Source organism: Lucilia cuprina, chromosome 5 (genome assembly GCF_022045245.1).
Source record: "Lucilia cuprina isolate Lc7/37 chromosome 5, ASM2204524v1, whole genome shotgun sequence".
NCBI lineage: Eukaryota > Metazoa > Arthropoda > Insecta > Diptera > Calliphoridae > Lucilia > Lucilia cuprina.
Genome location: NC_060953.1, coordinates 8,999,666 through 9,020,210, shown reverse-complemented (window position 1 = coordinate 9,020,210; position 20,545 = coordinate 8,999,666). Strand labels below are relative to the sequence as shown.

The 20,545-nt window shown below is 23.7% G+C and overlaps 1 protein-coding gene across 3 annotated transcripts in view; it reads right to left on the bottom strand.

Moving 5' to 3' along the window:
- Positions 1–20,545, bottom strand: part of LOC111687894 (putative cyclin-dependent serine/threonine-protein kinase DDB_G0272797/DDB_G0274007) — a 116,199-nt gene that overhangs the window by 73,398 nt on the left and 22,256 nt on the right. The gene's annotated exons all lie outside the window — the stretch shown is intronic.

Genomic DNA, 20,545 nt, shown 5'->3' with positions numbered 1-20,545 from the left:
ACAAATTCAACATCTGACGAGTGGAGTGGTCCGGTCAAAACGGGGTCTCTTTGATTCTACTTGACAGTTCGCGTGTAGTGAACTACCACGTAAACCAACCAACCATTATTATTAATATTTTATTTCATGTTTTCTTTTTTGTTTAAAACAAGTTTTGTATAGGGGGGTAGTGGTGTAATAAAAGAAAAATCTTTTATAATCATAATCATGTAAAACAGACTTAAAATCAATATGGCGTCACTTGTTTTATTTGAAAAAAAAAACATAATAAATAACAAAGTATACTTTAAGGCATAATATGTAAAAATTTATAATCAGTCATGGCCGAATATAGTAAAGTGCCCCCAGGGGGGGTCAAGTAACCTTTATGAAATACTTCTTCTTGGTGTTATTGCAATCCCAAGGTAAAGAGGTGCCAGGTCTAGGCATGCCCTATTAAAATATAACCCCATGAAATCATGTAATCTTTATGAAAAACCCTCATTGCAATCCTGTCATTTCACTCCTCAGTATAGACCCCCGGGGGTCATGTAACTTGATGAAAGATCCCATCTTGGTATTATTGAAATCCCAGGGTTAAGAGATGCTACCTCTAGTCTACACATGGCTGACCTTAGTTACAACCCTTCTGAAGCATGTAATCTTGATGAAAAACACTCTAGTCTAGCCGGTACTGTAATGTCATTTCACTCCTCAGTATAGACCCCTTCGAAGGGCATGTCACCTTGATGAAAGACTTCATCTGGGTGTTATTTTAATCCCGGGGGTTAAGAGGTGCTACCAATAAATCAAGTCTAGACATAGTCGATCCTTGTATAGCCCCTCGAAGGCATGTATCCTTGATAAAAAAACCCTCATTGCAATTCTAGGGAAACTACATTACCTCTAGTCTTAACAGTACTATGAAGTTGCCGGCATTACTTTGTACTGGCTGGTCAGTTGGTTGAGGTTCTTTATGGATCCACGTAGTTGCTGTTGTTTAAACTGAAATTCGGGGAAACTGAAACGATCTGTTGTCGAGATGTCGGAATGAAGATGTGAATGGTTGCAGGTTGATCGAGACATTGTTGAGTTATAATAAGTTTATTTGAGATTTTCCTTTTTTGGTTGAGTGTGTTGGAGTTTACCCTAAACATGCTCAACTTATTACAATAAGCAGAGGGAAAAACATATGCACGCTTGGTATCAAATTGACACCAAAGTGGTAAGGATTGTTGTCAATAGTATGTTAGAGTTTACTCTAAACATGCTCAACTTACAGATCGAAAATATTCACGCCTGGTATCAAATTGACCCCAAAGTTGAAAAAACTATGATCGATAGTGTTTTAGAGTTTACTTTTAACATGTTCAAGTTATCACAGTACTCATTGGAAACAAACATATACACGCCTGGTATCAAATTGACCCCAAAGTTGTAAGGATTGTTGTCAATAGTGTGTTGGAGTTTACTTTTAACATACGTAAGGTATCACAGTATACAGCGGGTAAAAACATATACCCGACTGTTATCAATTTAACACCAATGTAGTAAGGATTTTGGTCAATAGTGAACTTACCACGTTTGTTAGCATTTAGACAATGACCGAGTATAAAATTTAGATTACGACAACGAATTATTGTAATGTTGACAATATTGCTTTGTTGTTAACATGTTTATACTTTAACAACGAATGTTATTGAAAAGTTATCAACACTTTGGTGTTAATTTGATACCAGGCGTGTAGGTGTATGTTAAATAAATATAAAACAAAAACCACAAAAGCGGTCTCCTAGGTGATGTTGCCAAAACAACAGAAGTGTGGTTGGGTGTCTGTAAGGGGCCCAGGAATGCAGTAAGTGTGGATCTTGAGATGATGAGAATGTTCGTAGGGATATTCCTTATAGCATTACTTGGGTATTTTTCACCTGATGATGGGTGAGTCCTCCCTTCTATGGACTCTAACTACAGCTTGACTTTTCCTTTGTCCTGGTTAGATTAAACCTTGTTCAAATTGTGTGTTATAATATCTAAAGAAAATTTAACATTTACATACATATGTACATATGTATGTGTTTAAATAAACAATATTTAAAACACATAAGTATGTATATATGTGTAAATGTTTATTATTTTTTTTTCACTTGCTTTACTTTACTTTCTTTTAAAAGCCATTTTGCGTGATCCTTTCTTAAGGATACGTTTACAAGTATAAATGTGTTTTGTTTGTTTTTTTGTTAAAATTGCTTGGTATATGTAAATGTTTCTTTAAGATTGCATATATGAGGTTATTATTAGAACATTTTTTTCCTAAGTAAAGAGGGGGGTTCTTGATGGCATGTTTTGATAGATTTTTCATTTTAAGATGTTTTTTTTGCTTTGCTTTACTTTACTGACAGTCAGTCCCATTTCCAGCACATGGATATGGTTTTTACGTGTTAAATACTTTTTATTGTATGACGCACGTTTTATTATGAGTGTACGTGTATGTGTGGCAAATATATAAATCTGTGTTTATATGCCTTTTTTGTTTAGGTCGCGTGTTTATTGTAACTTCCTTTTTAGCTATTTTTTTCGTTATTCGTCAGGACTAAAGGAATTGTTTATTGTCGTCGTTGTTGTTTGTTTTCTTGGTTGTATATTCAATTGTTTTATGTTGTCTTCTTTCTCATAGACTTTGTCTGTCTGTGTCTGTTTGTTAAAAGCTTTAACAAACAATTTTTGTTGCTTAAATGAGTTTGTTTTCTGCTCTCACACGGCTTCCTTTTTTTATTATGCTGTAAAATGCAATTGTGTTTGTGTGTGTGTGTGTGTCTGTAAGTGTTTTCGGCAGGTGTATCCTGTTTAAACATTATTGCCTGTTACAAACAAACAATTTAACTTTAGTCTAAAACAAACGTATTTTCAATAATATTGTTTAAAATAGCAGACAAACAGACAGACAGTCAAGCCACGCTCCCTTTAAAAAATCTTAATATATTGCTCCCCTTCCTTACACTTTCAACGGCCTAAAACACAGCCACTTAAAGCTGTCTGCTGCTGTTGTTTTAATGGCAAAGCCATGTTGTTGCTTTTTTAAGGATTTAGCTATAACTTAATGAAAAATTGCAGCAATAAAATTTTTAGAAAAATATCTAAATAAATTAAATTTTGTCCCTTAACTTATAGAGAGACCATATTTTCCTCGCAACAATATTGTTTGTAAAAACTCCCTCAAGTAATCATAAAAACTAACAAGAAAACTATAATACTTCAAAATAGTTTTTCTTACTTTTCCAAATAAAAGTTTTGCTCTTTAAATCATTTCTTTCAATTTTTTTTCATTTAAAAAAAAAAACTCAGTTTCAAACAGTTTTGTTTGTAGGAAAGATCATAATAATTTAGTTTAGTTGTTGGAAAAAATTTTTTTGTAATATTATTTACTAAAAAAAAGTAACAGTGGAACAAAAATCTTTAATAAAACAAATTTTTTAAGCCCTAAAAGCTCTTTGTTAAAGAAAACTCAAAGAAACCAAAGAAAAGCTTTTAAAATAAAGAATTAAATTTTAAACTAAAAATAAAAGCTTTTTAGCTTATTAATAAAATGCCGCAACTTAGAGTTCATCTAAGAGCCTTTTTTTCGAAAAGATCGTTTTGTTAATTTTTGCTTAATTAAAACTCAAAATTACTAAAAAAAGCTTACAAAATAAAGTACATTTAGTTATAAGCTTTAAACTATAGCTAAAAAGCTTCAAGTTTATCTTTAAAAGCTTTAAATTAGCAAACTTTAAAAGCTTCAAAGTAAAGTTCAAAAAGGCTTTAAGTTTACCTTTAAACATTTTTCAAAATAACAAATTTTAAAAGCTTTTTGAAAATAAATTATTAAAAAATAACAAAACTATGAAAAATAAACACAATACTTAAAGCTTTTATTAAAAACCTTTAACTTTATGTACCTTTGTTTGGCAAATCCTTAAGAACATTAAAAGCTTTTTAAACTATATGTCATTATAAAAGCTTTTAACTTAATTGAAAATCTTATAAATTAGTAGCAGTTTTTCTTAGAGATTAAGGAAAGCTCAAGACTTCTAACAAAAAGCTTTAGCTTTTTTGTACCTTTGTTTTGCATATCCTAAAGAACATTAAAAGCTTTCTAGCCTTTACCTGTTTATAAAAGCTTTTAACTTAATTGCAAACTTTATATATAAGTAGCAGTTTTTCTTAGAAATTACTGGAAAACTTTAAAAGCTTTCTTAACTATATGTAATTATGAAAGCTTGTAGTTCTAGTAAAAGATTTTTTTTAAGTTTTCTTAACTATTAAAATAAAATCTAAGCAAATCTAAACATCATTGCGAATAATTTTTGAAAAACATAAACAATTTTGAAAGTTTTTATCACATTAAAAAGCTTTTTTAAGCTTTGAAAGCTTTAACAAGTTTTTTGTAACAAAATGGTTTTACAATATAAGAAATATTCCTTTAAATAGTTTATATGTGTTATTAAAGCTTTTAACTTTTTTAAAAAGCTTGTTTAAGCTTTTTCGTTAAAATTTTAAAGAAAATTAAGTGTTAAAATTTTTGGCTGAAATGTTTTCTTAAAGATTTTAGTTTAACTGAAAGCTTTTTGAAGCTTTTGTTAAAGCTTTATTAACAACAAGCTTAAGATTGCTTATTAAAACTAGAAATCTAAAAAATTCTAGTTTTTTCTTAAAATTTCTTAAGCTTTTACTAAAATTTTTTTAAAGAAAAAGCTCCACTGTTTACAAAACATACTTCATCATAACTTTAATCATATAAAGTTTGAACTTAGTCGGTTTTTTTTTCTCAATTCTTATACTCTTTTTTTTTTGTCCTATTCCTAACCCTTATAATACTCCCTGCGAGCTGTCACAGTTCGTATGATTATGGAAAAAATTGGGTTGCCACTGATTCAATATTTACTTGCCAGTATACAACTTTGTTTTTTTCTCTTTGCCTGCCATAGTTTTTCAATATAATTTTTTTTATTTTAGTTTTAGCCAACAAAAACTTTTCTTTTTTTTTCTTTCTCTTAAAACAAAATTTACTTGGGTTTCTTTCAATTTATCCACCAAAAATGTTTTTTCCTACAAGAAAAATATTGCTGACAGTTGTCATTTGATTGTTTTCATTTCATTTTCTATCAATAAGCTAGGAAATGAGTATAGAGAGTAGATGAACAAAAAAAATTTTTTTTCTTCTAACATAATGTAATAAGTTTTTCTTTTCCTTTAACCTCTTTAGAGAACTAAACAATTTTCATGTAATAAAGTTTAGTTTTGTAGCTTTTTTTCTTTTTCTTCTTCGTTTTTTGTAATATTTTTATAAAACTAAGTAAATATACAAGTATTTTTATTTAATTTAGTTTTATGAGGTTTTAAAACTTGGACAACAAAAAAAAAATATTAAGAAAAAAATCTCAATAATATTTAAAGTTATAAAAATAATTAAAAATACCTATATTAAGTTATTTAACTCACATTTATTTATATTAAAAGTTCAAGTTATAAGCTTTCGAATGGTATATAAAAACTGTATTCGTTCTTTGGAAATTATAATTTAAAAGAATTTTTGAAAAATGTTATAAAATTTGATTTAAATTTAAAAATGTTACAAGTTTGTGTAAGTTTTATAAAAAATATTTATAAAAGGTTTTGATAAAATAGTTTAAATTATGAAAGCATATGTTGTAAGCTTTCAAATGCTATAAAATATTTAAACATTTTTGGTGGAAAAAATAATTTTAAACATTTTTTAAAAATTTTACAAAATTTTTTTTTGTTTGAAAAATGTTCAAAGTTTGATAACATTTTAAAAAGAAATATTTTAAGAAATTTTGTTTAAATTATACATTTTTGTAAAGCTTTCGATAAAAGCTTTTAAATAATGTTAAATAATGTTAAAAATCTTGCACTCTTTTGCAAAAAATAATTTAAAAAAAAATTTATAAAATTATACTTAAATTTAGTTTTTAGCTTGAAATATATTACAAGTTTGATAAAATTTTAAAAATAAACATTTTAAGAAATTAGTTAAAATTTTACATTTTCGGAAAACTTAGGCTTATAAGCTTTTAAATAGTATTATGAAGGCATACTCGTCTTTTGCAAAAAATAATTTTAAAGAATTTTTAAAACTTATGCTTAAATTTGGTTTTTGGTTTGAAAAATTTTACAAATTTGTTAAAGTAATATTAAGGAATATTTTTAAATACATTTTTTGAAAGCTTAGACTAAAAGCTTTCTAAAAGTGTTAAAAAAGTTTTGCTCTCTTTTGCAAAAAAATTTTTAAATAATTTTTAAAAATTCGATTTTTAGCATGAAAAATGTTTAAATAAAAAAGTTTAATAAAATTTTTTAAATGGAAATATTAATGGATTTTGGAAAATTATATAATTTTGAAAAGCTTTTGACAAAAGCTTTTTAATAGTTCTAATAAAGTGTACTACTTTTATGCAAGAAATATTTTTATAGAATTTTTAAAAAATTTACTATTTTAGGTTTTGTTGAAAAAAATTTTGCAAGTTTGTTAAAATTTAAAAAATAAAATTGTTTAATGATTTGTTGGATTCATGATTTTTCTGAAAGCTTAGGCTTTAAGCTTTTAAACAATATATAAAAAGTTTTATACTTTTGATAAAAAATAATTTTCAAGAATTTTTGAAAATTTTGCTTATATTTGGTTTTTGTTTGAAAGAAATGTGGCAAGTTTGTTAAAATTTTTAAACAAGGCATTAAAGAATTTGTTTAAATTATATATTTTATGAAAGCTTAGGCTATAAGCTTTTAGGATATATAAAAAGTTTTATATTCTTTAACAAAAATTAATTTTAAATAATTTTTGAAAAGTTTGCTTGAATTTGGTTTTTGTTTGAAAAAAAATTTGCAAATTTGTTAAAATTTTAAAACTAAACATATTAAGGAATTTCTTTGAATTATAAATTTTTGAAAAGCTCGAGCCAAAAGCTTTTAAATACAATTAAAAAAGTCTTATAGTTTTAAACAAAAAATAATTTTAAAGAATTTTTTAAAATTTTACATTTGCTTTTTGCTTTAAGGCTTGTTACAATATTGTAAAAACTTTTAAATGAAACATTAAGGAATTGGTTTAAATTATATATTTCCCGAAAGCTTAGCCAATAAGCTTTTAAATAGTGTTAAAAAAGTTATATACTTTTAAACAAAAAATAATTTTAAAGAATTTTAAAAAATTTTGCTTAAATTTTTATTTTGTTTGTAACAATAATGCAAATTTCTTAATTTTTTTTCAAAATGATTTATATATTTTATGAAAGCTTGTGCTGAAAGCTTTCATATAAACTTTTGCAACTTTTTTTGTGAAAAATAATTTTAAGAAATTTTTGAAAATTTTTTAAAAAATTTAATTTTTTTATATTAAATTTGATAATTTGAAATAAATTTGTTGTAATTTTAAAGCAAAATATATTGATGAATATGAGCAGTTTTAAAAGTTTTTAAGAGCTTTTGACAATAGCTTTTATAGGGCTTTAAAAAGAGTAAATATGTTAAGTCAAATTTATTTTTGGGAATTTTTGAAATTTTAACTAAAATTTTAAATGTTTTGTATAAAATTTTGAAATAAATATATTATGCTTTTTAAGAGATCAATCTAATTTTTTGAAAGCTTTTGTTAAAAGCTTTTAAATAGTTTAAAAAATTTTTAATTTTTAATTTTTTTAAAAAATAATTTTAATGATTTTTTTTTTTTAATTTTCTTTTACAGTTTTTGCCCCGGAAATTGAGAGGTAAGTCCTTTCTATATCCTTTATTTAACTTTACAATTATAGAAACAAATTAATTATACAAAAAGCTTAATTATTTCTTTAGTAATTGTTATTATTACTTAAATAACTGTTCGAATAAAAAATAGTTTAACATTTGTACAATTAAATTAACATGTGTAAGTAAAGAAACTATTTGTTTTTAATATTAATATACCTCTGATAATATTTGTTAAGGGGGAGATGTTTAATGTTCAATATTTTGGTCACGTGTTATTAATATTCGTGGGTTGAAATTGAAGCCATCACAACTGAAAAAACTTTACTTTACAAACAACACTTTTGCTTAATGGTTTATTAACTTATAAGGGATATCTAGATAATTAAACTTAAATAAACACTTAAAATATGATAATCATAAACAATAACAAAAATATATTTTTATATAAATAGAAAACAAAATTAATTATTTAATTTGATTTATGGTTAAAAAAAAAATAATTAAAATATATTTAGCAAAAAAAAAAAAATATGTTTTGTCATGTTTTACATATGAAAAAATACAAAACATTTCCTTTATTTTTAAAGGCTGCTTAAAAATTATACCAAAAAAAAAAAAACGACAATAACTTATTATTCTTATAAATTTTCTATTGTTGACATGTTGTTAAACAAATACATATTTTGTATATGTATCTTGAACAGCCAGAAATCACTGTAAGGCGTCAACAAATATGGCGTCAACTTCCTTTCACACACACATTTTTATATAAAGTATTTATTACTTAAAAAAAAAATCAGTAAAGAATTTTTGTTAGAATATAAAACAGTGAAAAGCAAATTAATAAACAAATTAAATAAAATTTATTTTATACTCTAAATTTCAAAAGCTTTAGGTTTAGCTTTCATTTTAGATAAAAGCTTTTTAAAATTTACATAAAGTGAAAATTTTATCAAAAATTTTCCTACGAAAAATTCTTCAAAGTTTGTTTAACAAATAAACAAATACTTATTAAGGAAATTGTAAAAATTTAATAAATTTCAAAAGCTTTATTTTTAAGCTTTTAAATGAAAAAAAAAAACTTTTTGCTTTTTTTTAAATTTTAATAATTTTTGCGCACAAAAACTTTGAAAAAAAATCTTGAAAGTTTTTAGAATAAATTTTTTCAATATAAAAATTTATAAATTTGAAAAGCTTTGGGCAAAAGCTTTCTAGTAAAGAAAACACTTTCTGCATTTTTCATACAAAAAACCAAAAAATGTTTAAAATTTTCTTTTTAACAAATTGTTGAAAGTTTGTTGCTGAATTAAAAGAAAACTTTTTAAGGAAATTTAAAAATTATTATGAATTTAAAAAGCTTAAGATAAAAGCTTTCTAATTGTGTAAAAACTTTTTTATATTTAAAAAAAATTTACATTTTTTGCGCAAAAAAAAAACAAAAAATTCTCAAAAATTTATTTTTAACAAAATGTTAAAAGTTTGTTGCTGAATTAAAAGAAAACTTTTTAAGGAAATTTACAAATTATTATGATTTTGAAAAACTTAAGGTAAAAGCTTTCTGATTGTGTAAAAACTTTTTTTTGGTATTTTAAAAATCTTCTATTTTTTAGCACAAAAAAGAAAAGAATACTAAAAGTTTATTTTTAACAAAATGTTGAAAGTTTGTTGCTGAATTAAAAGAAAACTTTTTAAGGAAATTTACAAATTATTATGATTTTGAAAAGCTTAAGGTAAAAGCTTTCTAATTGTGTAAAAACTTTTTTTGTTATTTTAAAAACCTTTTAGCTGTTGAAAGTTTGTTAAACTAGTGAATGAAAACTTGTCAAAGAAATTAAAAAATTTAAACGGAATATAAAAGCTTTAAGTAAAAGCTTTCAGGTTAAGAGAAATCCTTTAATTTTTTTACAAATTTAAAATTTTTGTTACAAAAAACTAAAAAATCCCCGAATTATTTATATTAACAAAATTTGGAAAGTTTGTTAATCGAGTGAAAGAAGAAAAACAAAGGATATAAAGAAATTTTAATGGAATATAAAAGCTTTAGGGGTAAAAGCTTCAAACAAAGAAAACACTTTTTCCAGTTTTTAAAAACTTTCTATTTTTATCACAAAAAATAAAAAATTCTCAAAATTTGTCTTTTAACAAACTGTTGAAAGTTTGTTCGCAAATTGAAAGAAAACAAACTAAGGATATTAAAAAATTTAAACGGATTTAAAAAATTTTAGGTAAAAGCTTTCAAGTGAAGAAAAAACTTTTTCCAGTTTTTACCTTTTCCACTTTTAAAAAACTTTCCATTTTTGGCACAAAAAATGGAAGAATGAAGGTTTTTTAATGAACTGAAAGAAAACAAAACAAGAAAATTCAAAAATTTAAATAGATTTTGACAGCTTTAGTTAAAAGCTATCAAAATCCGTTAAGAACAAACTTTTTCCTTTTTTTTACATTTTTATTATAAAAACAAAACTTTAAAATTTTATTTTAGCAAAATATTGAAAGTTTGTTAATGAATTGAAAGAAAACATTTTAAGAAAATTAAGAAATTTTAACAGTTTATGAAAACTTTAAGTAAAAGCTTTTAAATTGTGAAAACAGTTTTTCCACTTTTTAAAAGCTTTTTCATTTTTCTCGCAAAAATACTAAAAATTCCCAAATAAACATTAAGCAAAAACAGATATTTTTCCAAATTCTACAAGCTAAAGATTAAAAGCTTTTAAAATTACCAAAAAATAAGTTTTTTCCACAAATTTCTCTCTTTTAGTACAATTTTTATGTTCCACTGTAAACAATTTGTTTTTTGCGTTTTCACAATTCATATGAATATAATATTTTTATTGTTTTAATGCCAACAAAAAAAATCAGACTTTTCCCTATATTTTCCCTTTTAATTTTGTTGTTATTGTTACAAATAAAATAAAAATTTATGTTAGGCATCATGCATAAGAATTAAAATATGTCAACATAGTGTTACAAGCTAAGGAAAAAGCTGTCATTGTTGTTTGGTAAAAAAACCCTGGTTTGCTATTTCAATACCCCTTCCCCTTCAAGAAATCTTGACAAACTCCTACACCCCCTCTCTCATCCTTTCAAACAAAAAAAGTGATGGTATAAAATAAAACTGTATGTATATCCCCCCTCCCTCGTTTATTTGCCTTTAACAATTGAAATGTAAATGTTTATAAAACAGTGTTGCCATACTTATTTTCAAACAAATATTAAGTTGTTGTTGTCTGTATGAACATGTCAAGTTTAAATATAACACTAACCATATAAGGAAAAGGGAAGTATTTTTTGTTGCTGATGCTGTTGTATTATTATTCTTGTTGAAATTTCTAAAATAAATTTATTACTTTGACTTGACATCTAAGAAAGAAAAAAAAATTTTTTGAAATGAAAACAAGAAAGATTTTAAGCAAAAATGAAATGACTTGTTTATTATTAGACTGAATGTCTGAACTGTCTGAGTAACCTTATTAAGAATGTGAATAAGGAAGCTTTAGAAATTAAAATCATGCTGTTGCTTGCAGCATTTAAAACGGTGAATAGGGGTTTCAAGACAACAAAGCAAATACATATAAGTTTGCAATAAAATGTTTCACAAATACCTCAAAGAAAACAATAAAATGAATTAAATTAACTTAAATTATAAGAAAGTTTGAAATTTCCTTTAAAATTTATGAAAAAGCTTTAAAAGCTTTTAAAAGCTTTTGAAAGCTTTTAGTGTATTTGGCTCTTAGTTTCTTGATATTGTTATAATAACTGAAAATACTATCTAAAAAATCAATGATTTAAGAAAAAGTGTTAAAAAGCTTTAAAAAGCTTTTTACTAAATTTCCAGAATTTTGATAATTTCGGAAGTAAAATCATTAAAAGCTTTTACAAAATTTCAATTATTGAAGCATTTAAGACTTTTTTAACATTAGTTTAGTAACAACAATAAAAACGTTATAAGAAATTTAGGAAATTTTAATATTTTTTTAAGAAAAATCATAAAAAGATTTTAAAAACTTTTACTAAATTTCTATTATATAACTAATAAAGTCTTAATTAACACTAGTTTAGTAACAACAATAAAACTTTTATAAGAATTTTATAAAATTTTGATAATATTTGAAGAAAAATTACAAAAAAGCTTTTAAAAGCTTTTGTATTTTTTTATAAGTTTAGAAAGCTTAAAAAACTGTATTTTTTTAACTGGATTAAAAATATAAATAAAACTTAAAGTATTTTATAACAATATAAATCTGGTTTTGAATAAAAGCTTTGGAAAGCTTTTAGTTTATTTTAACAATTTTTCAAGATTTTTGTAGGAATAAAAGGTATTTATTTTTAAAACTTTTATATTTTTTTGGTAAAAGCTTTACAAAGCTTTCGATTATTTCCACAATATTCAAGTTTTTTAAGAGAAATTTTAAAGTATTGGCCTTAATTAAGAGTTAGGGCAACAAATTTGTTAAATTTTTAAAGGAATTTCCCAAAAGCTTTTGAAAGCTTTTAAAAGCTTTTTATTAATTTTGAAAGATTTTCTAGTTTTAAGCTATATTTTGTTGGAAAACTTTAAATAGCTTAAAATTTTCAAATTTTTTATGAATTTTGTAAAAGCTTTAAAAAGCTTTTGCTTAATTTATTAAAATTTCTAGTTTTAAGCTTTATTTACTATGTAGTGTTTTAACTAGAAACTATTTTAAAGATTTGTTAAGAACTTTCAAGAATTTTTATAAAATTTTTAAAAGCTTTAAAAAGCTTTTGCTTAATTTAATAATTTTTTTTATTTTTAAGCTTTATTTAGTATGTAGTGTATTACTTTTAAACCATTTTAAAGGTTTGTAAAGAATTTTCAAAAATTTTTTTTTATGAATTTTGTAAAAGCTTTTAAAAAGCTTTTGCGTAATATGAAAGATTTTGAAGTTTTAAGCTTAATTTTGTATGTAAATAGTTTAAATATAAACTATTTTAAAGGTTTTAAAGAAATTGGGGAAAAAAAGCTTTAGAAAGCTTGTTTAGAGTTTTTCGGTTTTAATAGTACTAAATATGAACTTTTAAATCTTTTATAAATGTAAGAATTTAAGCTAAATTTCAATGGATTTTTATAAAACAAGAAAAAATTCCACTTGAACACCTTTGCTTTTATTGGCATGTGAGAGAAATGTTGTCTATATGACTGCAAAAAAACAAACAAACACACACACACATACATACATCCACAACCCATTTGAATCCTTAAGTTTTAAACGTTTTGTACACAAGCCTGAACAACACGTTGAGGTGTAAAAATGTAAGCAATGTTTATGAAAATGGAATAGTAGACATAAGCAGGATGGATGATGCATAAAATATAACAAAAAAAACCTTCCACCTGAAATCGTCATAATAAAGATTCCTTTGGTGCATAACCCAGTAAACATTGAACTTAAAAACAAACAAAATATTTTTAAAGTAAATTTTAAATGTTTTTCACTCTCAATCGTTTGCTGTTGTTGTGAAGAATTTTATAAACATTTATGTTTTTTCTTAATGGAAATCTAAAGGTCTGAGTATTAAATTTTCAACATCAACTCATAATATATTACTTTAACGGTAAGTATCTGTCGATAAATCTGCTCTCTTACCATTTGTTTAAAGCTTTTTTTTCCTTAGCTTTTCGGTTATTCTTACAAGGCAAGCAGCAAGGTACATACATAGATAGATAGGTGTCTTAGTTGTGTGTTAGGAATTTCATTAATATTTTATTACATTTTACAGATAGCTGAAGTTTTGTTTTCTTTTTCTCCCATAAACTTACATCTTATATACATACATACATATACACATACATATGTATGTATGTATTTATATCTGATTAACTTTATGAAAATAAAAATTCAAAAATATTTTTCCCCAAAAAATATGCAACATTAAAAAAAAAAAAAAGAAAACATCCTCATACAAATTGTGTTAAATTTAAAACTTATATTTTGGTAATATTACTCTCACACTTTCCCTCCCCTTCTCCCTCCCCTCACCAACTTATAGCCATGTAGCTATGATAGTATAAGTTTTTCCTTTAGCTGTTTAAATATTAATATATTCAAAGTGAAAATTCAATTTTGATTCAATGATTTTTGTGTGAAATGTACGTGTCAGGTGAAGTATCAGTAAAGCATAATGTTGCTTAGAATTATGTTTAAAAACAAACAGAAAAAGTAAATATTTTTTTAATATTATTTAAAAGCTTAAAATTGTTCAAAAGTTTTTGCAAAAAAAAAAAAAAACTTTTAATTAGTAAAGTTTTTTTCTTAGAAAAATTATTAATTTGCTATTAATAACTTAAACGAAAACTTATAAAAATAAACATATTTAAGGGAAATACAACAATAACAACATCAAAAAAACAAAAGCTTTTAAAATAATTTGTTTTTTTTTAGTTTAATATATTAAAGAAAACTAACTAATAACTTTTTTGAAATTTAAAAACAAAATTGAATTTTTTAAAGAATTTAGTAAAAAGCTTTTGAAAGTTTAACTATTTTTACATTATTTTTCTTCACATAAATCTAATTGGCTATAAATTTATAATATTTAATTAATTTTTTTTTTCAAAATAAAGTAAAATTAAAAAAACTTTTAAAAACTTTTTTTTCTTTTTTTATAAAAAATTAAGAAAATGTTTAACAATTTTATAAATTTTAAAGAAATTTATAAAAAAAAATCTTAATTTCTTAACAAAAACCAAAAAATTAACCAAAAGCTTTAAAAGTTTTTAAAAAATTTTTCATTTTTAAGTCTTAATTTCTCTTTAAAATTTTATTTACAACAAAAACTAACAAATTTTAAAAAAATTGTACTAAATTTAAACAAAAGCTTTATAAAAGCTTTTTAATGAAATAAGAAAATTTTACTTAAAAAGCTTAAAATTTCAAGGTTTTTCTAACATATTTAAACAGTTTTGAAAATTTTAGCAATTTTAGACAAAAGCTTTTGAAAAATTTAAAAGTTTTTTTTTTCTTTAAAGCCTTAGTTTAACTGAATTATTAAAAAAACACAGGAAGTTTTATGAATTTTGGTTACTAAGCATGATTTTTTATCAAAAAAGCTTAAAAGCTGTAAAAAAAAAATACAAAAAAGCTTAATATTCAAATTTTTTTTTTAAAATAGCACAATTTTTGAACAGTTTTGTAAAAAAATTGTACAATTTTAGACAAAAGCTTTAAAAAGCTTTTTTTGAAAACTAAAAGCTTTTATGTTTTAAAGATTTTTTTAACTAAATTATTAAAAAACTCATGAAATCCTATGAATTTTAGGTACTAAGCATGATTTTTATCAAAAAAGCTTAAAAGCTTTAAAAAAATTAAAAGTTTTTTCTTTTAAAGACTTAATGCTAACGGCTTTTCCTTTTAAGAAAAACTTTTGCTAAATTTAAAAGCTTTTATAGTTTAAACATTTAACTTTTGCTAGATTTAAAAACAAAAGCTTAAGACAACTTAAATATGTTTATTATTTAGCTTGAAATTGTATAAAAGCTCAGAAAAGCTTTTAATTAATTAAAAACTTTTTTTTAGAAAATTTTGACAAGTGTTAATAAAAAAAGGAAATAGTTGTTAAAATTTTGTTAAATTTTAAGAAAAGCTTTTAAAAGCTTTGGTTAACTCTAAAAGCTTTTAAGATTTTAAGCTGTTCTTTTGTAGTTCTTAAACAAAAGTATTTATGTTACAAAATTGTCTGAAAATTTTAAGAAATAAGTAAAAGCTTTTTAAAGCTTTAGTTTCTTGTTTGACTTAAAGAGCTTTTAGTTATATAAAAAGTTTTTACAAATGAAGAAAAATGCGTTTAAAGAAGTTTTTAGTAATTTTCTTAAACATGCAAGTTTGAGGTGAGAAATGTGTGTTTTGAAAATGTATTTTAAAGCTTTTAGTGCAAATCATTTAAAAGTTTCTTGTTTTTTATGCTTTTATTAAAGAAAAACTCAGGTGGTATTTTTTTTAATGCAATTTCCCCCCCCCCCCCCTTTATTATAGTTTCCTACAACTTTAATGAAATCAATTTATTTAAATAAAATGGCATTTTATAACCCTCTCTCCAATGGAATATTAAGTTTATAAACATTGAACTGAGAGAGGATTCTGACTGAGTTCATACATTTTATACAAAAATATGTACTTAATACTATAAAGTATGAAAGTGTAACATAACTGAATTTGTAATACATTTATTTACTCACTTTACCTCTTCTCAGGTTGTTTTTTTTGTATAAAATGTTTTTCTTTTTTCTTTTCAATTTTCAATAGAATACACACACACACATACTGATATACAGTTCAATACAATACAACATTATATAGTTTTTCCAATAACCATATTTTTGCTTTCATATTTTTTGTCTTTGTAGTTGTTCTTGCCATTCTTTTGTTTTGTATTTTATATATTTAATTCAGTTGGTGTTTTTTTTTTTCATCATTTTTCAATACTTTTTTCCTTTTGCTCTCCTTTTATGTGTAAAACAATTTTTATAATTAAATTTCATTCATTGTCTGCTGTGAGTGTATTGTAGTTATAACCCATAAAAAGATTAATTTTTTCACACTTCACACCCACAGCATTGATGTGATGGTGTTTGGAGCAAAAGCAGCAACAGTAGTGTGAATGTTTGATTTGCTTTTTTTTTGTTTTTGCGGCAAGGGGGTGCAATACACTTGAATAAACCTTAAAGCATTACAACCACATAAAAAATTCAACATAAACACTTTCAATTTCAAAACGTTCAAAAAAAAAAGTAAAAGAAAGCAACAAAAAAAAAACTTTACTTTTATAACCGCAAAGGTAATAAATGTTACAGCAAAAGTAACAACAAAACGTTCGAAACGAAAAGCTCTAGGTGTTTGTGTAAGAACAGAGAGGAAGCTGCTAAAAGGAAAGATGTTACAAGGTTGCAAAAAAAACCGGCAGGAAATAGTAAAGGAGTTGTATATGCTGCTAAGTTTTCTTGGTTTAAATGGGGTCAATAGAAGATTGAACTGAATTTCACAGAGAACGAAAGAAAGAAAGAAAAAAAATAAGTAAATAAATTGTTAGGGATTAAAATTGAAAAATTAATAAGTAAGAGAGAGGGAGAGAGAGAAAAAAAGCTTTGGGTAATGAGGTCAGTTTTCTTTCATTTTTTTCTGAAGTGTTTTAAAGCAATAAATTAAACAACAAATAATAAAATTATAGTTTTAGCTAAAATTTTTATTCTAAAGCTTTAAAAAATCTTCCAAAGCTTTTCAAATCTTAAGCTTTCTAAAAATTTTCTGCTCAAAAATTTTTTTTTCGATACCCATATGTATACACATTTAAATGCTATTTAAATAATAATAGCAAAAAGCTTTAAATCACTAAAAAAAACAGCTAAATTTTCTCAAAGCTTTCTAAAGCTTTTTTTCTAAATTTTCTTTATAACTAAACTCTAACAATTTGACTTAATTACTACATTAATAAAACTTTAATATAAATGCTTAAAAAGCTTTTAAATAGTTTACATATAATAAAAGCTTAAAAAAACCAAAAGCTTTTTAAAGTTTTTTTTTTCAAAATTATTTTAAAATCTTTAAAATTAGCAACATTCTACTTGTATTTAAAGAAGATTTAAAAAATCTTATCAAAAAAAAACTAAAATCTAAAAAAGAAAAGCTTTAAAGAGAGCTTTTTTTTAAAAGTCATTAAAAAACCTTTAAAACAACTTAAGTTACTTAAGTTTTCTTTAAAATTAGTAAAAATTACTTTAAAACTATAGAATTATATAAAATAAACAAAAAAGCTTTTTAAAGCTTTTTTTGAAATTGTTTTTAAATCTTTAAAATCAGCAGCATTCCTCTAAATTCAAAGAGTTTTATAAAATTTAAAATAAAGCTAAATACTTGAAAAACTTTCAAAAGCTTTTCGAGATTACTAAAGCTTTTATTGTAATTTACAATGTTTGTAAATCTTGATAAATTTTGTTAAGTTTAAAAAAAACCTAAAAACTTTAGGAATTCATAAAAAGCTTTAAAAGCTTTTAAGTGGATTTTTCATAAATTTCATTAATTTTGTTAAAAATTTGTTATGCTTTGCATGCTGCAATTAGAAATGATGCTTAAAACCTAAAAAACTTTCAAAAGCTTTTTGTGAAAAGCTTTTAAAGTTTAAAAAGCTTTTTTTTAACAAATTTTGTAGTTTTTTCATCAATTTTTTTAGTATTGTTATTAATTTGTTAGTTTTTGCTTGTTTTCATTAGAAATTTTCCAAAGCTTTCAAAAGCTTTGAGAAAATTTCGAAAAATAAATTTGTTCTTTGAAGGGAATTTGTAGAATTTATAAGTTTATAATTTGGTTATTTATATTAAGCAACTTTTGATAGCTGGGAAATCATAAAAAGCTTTTAAAGCTTAAAAAGCTTTTAGAGCTTGAAAAAGCTTTTTTTTTTACAAATTATGCGTTTTTTTCATCAATACCATTATTATTGTTAAAAATTGTTGTTTGTTGCTTGTTTTCATTAGAAATTATGCGGAGCTTTCAAAAGCTTTGATAAAATTTGAATTTTAGTTCTTTTAAGGGAATTTTTAAGATTTTTAAGTTTTAATTTTGTTTCTTTACATTAAAAAAGCTTGGAAAGTTTTCAAAGCTTAAAAGCTTTAGAAAGCTTTTAAAGCTTCAAAAAAGCTTTTTTACAAATTATGTGTTTTTTTATAAATTTCATTAATATTGTTAAAAATTTGTTGTCTTTTGCTTGTTTTCGTTAGAATTTAAGCAAAGCTTTCTAAAGCTTCAATTATACTACAAAAATTTGTCTTCTTTTAAGAAAATTAATAAGATTGAAAGGTTATCCATGGAAAGTAACATCATTATTTAGCTTAGAAATATTCCAAAATTCCTTATTATTGAAATACGAATTTAAGTTAAAACTTTAGAAAACTGCGTAATTTAAAAAACTGTTACCAAACTGTCTACCCAGAGTGTTTTTAATGTTTATTAATGTTTTGTTTTTGTTTAGAATTTGTTTTAGAATTTTAGGTTAAAAATCAATAAAAATTCTATTTAAAGTTTAAAAATTTTTACAAATTTTTCTTTTTATGGTTTAAACCTTGAAGACAATTATTAAGTAAAATTTTGTGTTGTTTCTTGTTTGATTTTTTCCAATAGTACGTGTTTAGAGTTGTTTATTAACCACAAAATTTAACACTTACATGTTGTGTTGTGTTGTTTTTTTAATGACTAACCAGGCCTTTAAAAGTTATTGGTTAAAAATACAAAACTTTATTTGTTTTTGTTTTTTTTTTTTTTTTGAAAACTTTTAATAAAGCGTGAAAATATTTATTTGCTAGAAATAATGAAGGAAAAAATTTTTTCTGTATGCCAAGAAAAACTTTTGTTAAGAAATACTATACACCCTCCTGTTTTTTTTATTTTTTTGGAATACAAATATAGAAGTATGTTTTTTATATTTCTTTTCTTAAGCGGAGGGGGAAATGAGTTTTTCTTTCAGCAGCAAAGAAAAAAATCGATAATATCAAATAAATATTACAGTTATATTTACCAGAAAAAAATAACTTGTTTTTGTTGAGTATTTTTTCAATTTTTTTTGTTCCCTTAACTTGCTGATGATGATACCAGCAGAGTAATTTATACCTCGAGTTATTGTTTATTAAAGTTTGTTGTGGTTTGGGGAGAAAGAGGCGGGGGGAGTTGTGGAGTGTTGGAAAGTCTAAGTTATGGTTTAATGTTTAGTTAAGTTTCAACTTTATTACGTGCCAAATATCTTTTTTTCTTGTTTTTTTTTCTTCTCATTTTCCCCCTTTTTGCGTGAAGTGAACAGAGAAAAAGATACAAAACTTAAAACTATTTTTTATTTGCAAAGTGTTAGGACTGAGTGACATAAAATATATGCTATCATTTGGATTCATTTTTGTCTAGGGTGGGGGACCTAAAAAGACAAATAACAAATCACCTTAAATTAATAGCAACCAAGGAAGAGGAGGGTGGGGGGTTGGTAGTAGTGAAAAAGGAAAAATATTAAAGTAATAACTCTTTTTTTGCATCGGCAGTCTTGTAAAAGACTGAAAAATGCAACATTTTCTTAAAAAGAATTAAAAGCTAAGAAAAAGCTTAAAAAAGCTTTAGTTTGAAGTGAAGAAAAAATATTAAAGCAATAACCCTTTTTTTGCACCGACAGTCTTGTAAAAAACTGGAAAATATAACACTTGCCTATAAAAAGAATTTAAGGCTAAGAAAAAGCTTTAAAAAGCTTTTTTTTATAAATTATTTATATTTTCTTAGAGCTTTCCTTAAGTTTTTAATATCCTAGAATTTTGTTAATTTCTTTTAATGTAAAAATAAATCAAAAGCTTTCGAAAGCTTTTATTTTAACATATTTTTTGTTAAATTATTCTCTTTTTAAAAGAAACTGAATTAATATATATTAATAAATACAAAAATAAAGCTTTTAAAAGCTCTACAAAAGCTTTTCCCTAAATTCTGTTATGCTTTTGGAATTACTATTTAAATTTGTACTTCTGCAATGATTTTTGGTTTAATTCTATCATAAACACTTAAAAGCTTTCGAAAGCTTTTGAATCAAATTTTTTTAAATTATTATAGATTTTTCAAGTTTGTTATAACAAGACAGTGAGCTAAAAGCAGAAAAAATCAAAATGTGCACAAAAGCCTTTGTAAATTTTAAAAAAGCTTTAAAAAAAGCTTTTTTATTAATTTCTTTTCTTTTCGTTTTTTTTATCATTTCCACTAAGATCTTTATTATTTCAAAGATTTTTATTAATTTTAGTTTGAAAATGTTTTAAAGCTTTCGAAAGCTTTTGTGTAAATGTTTGTCTAAAAGCTTAATT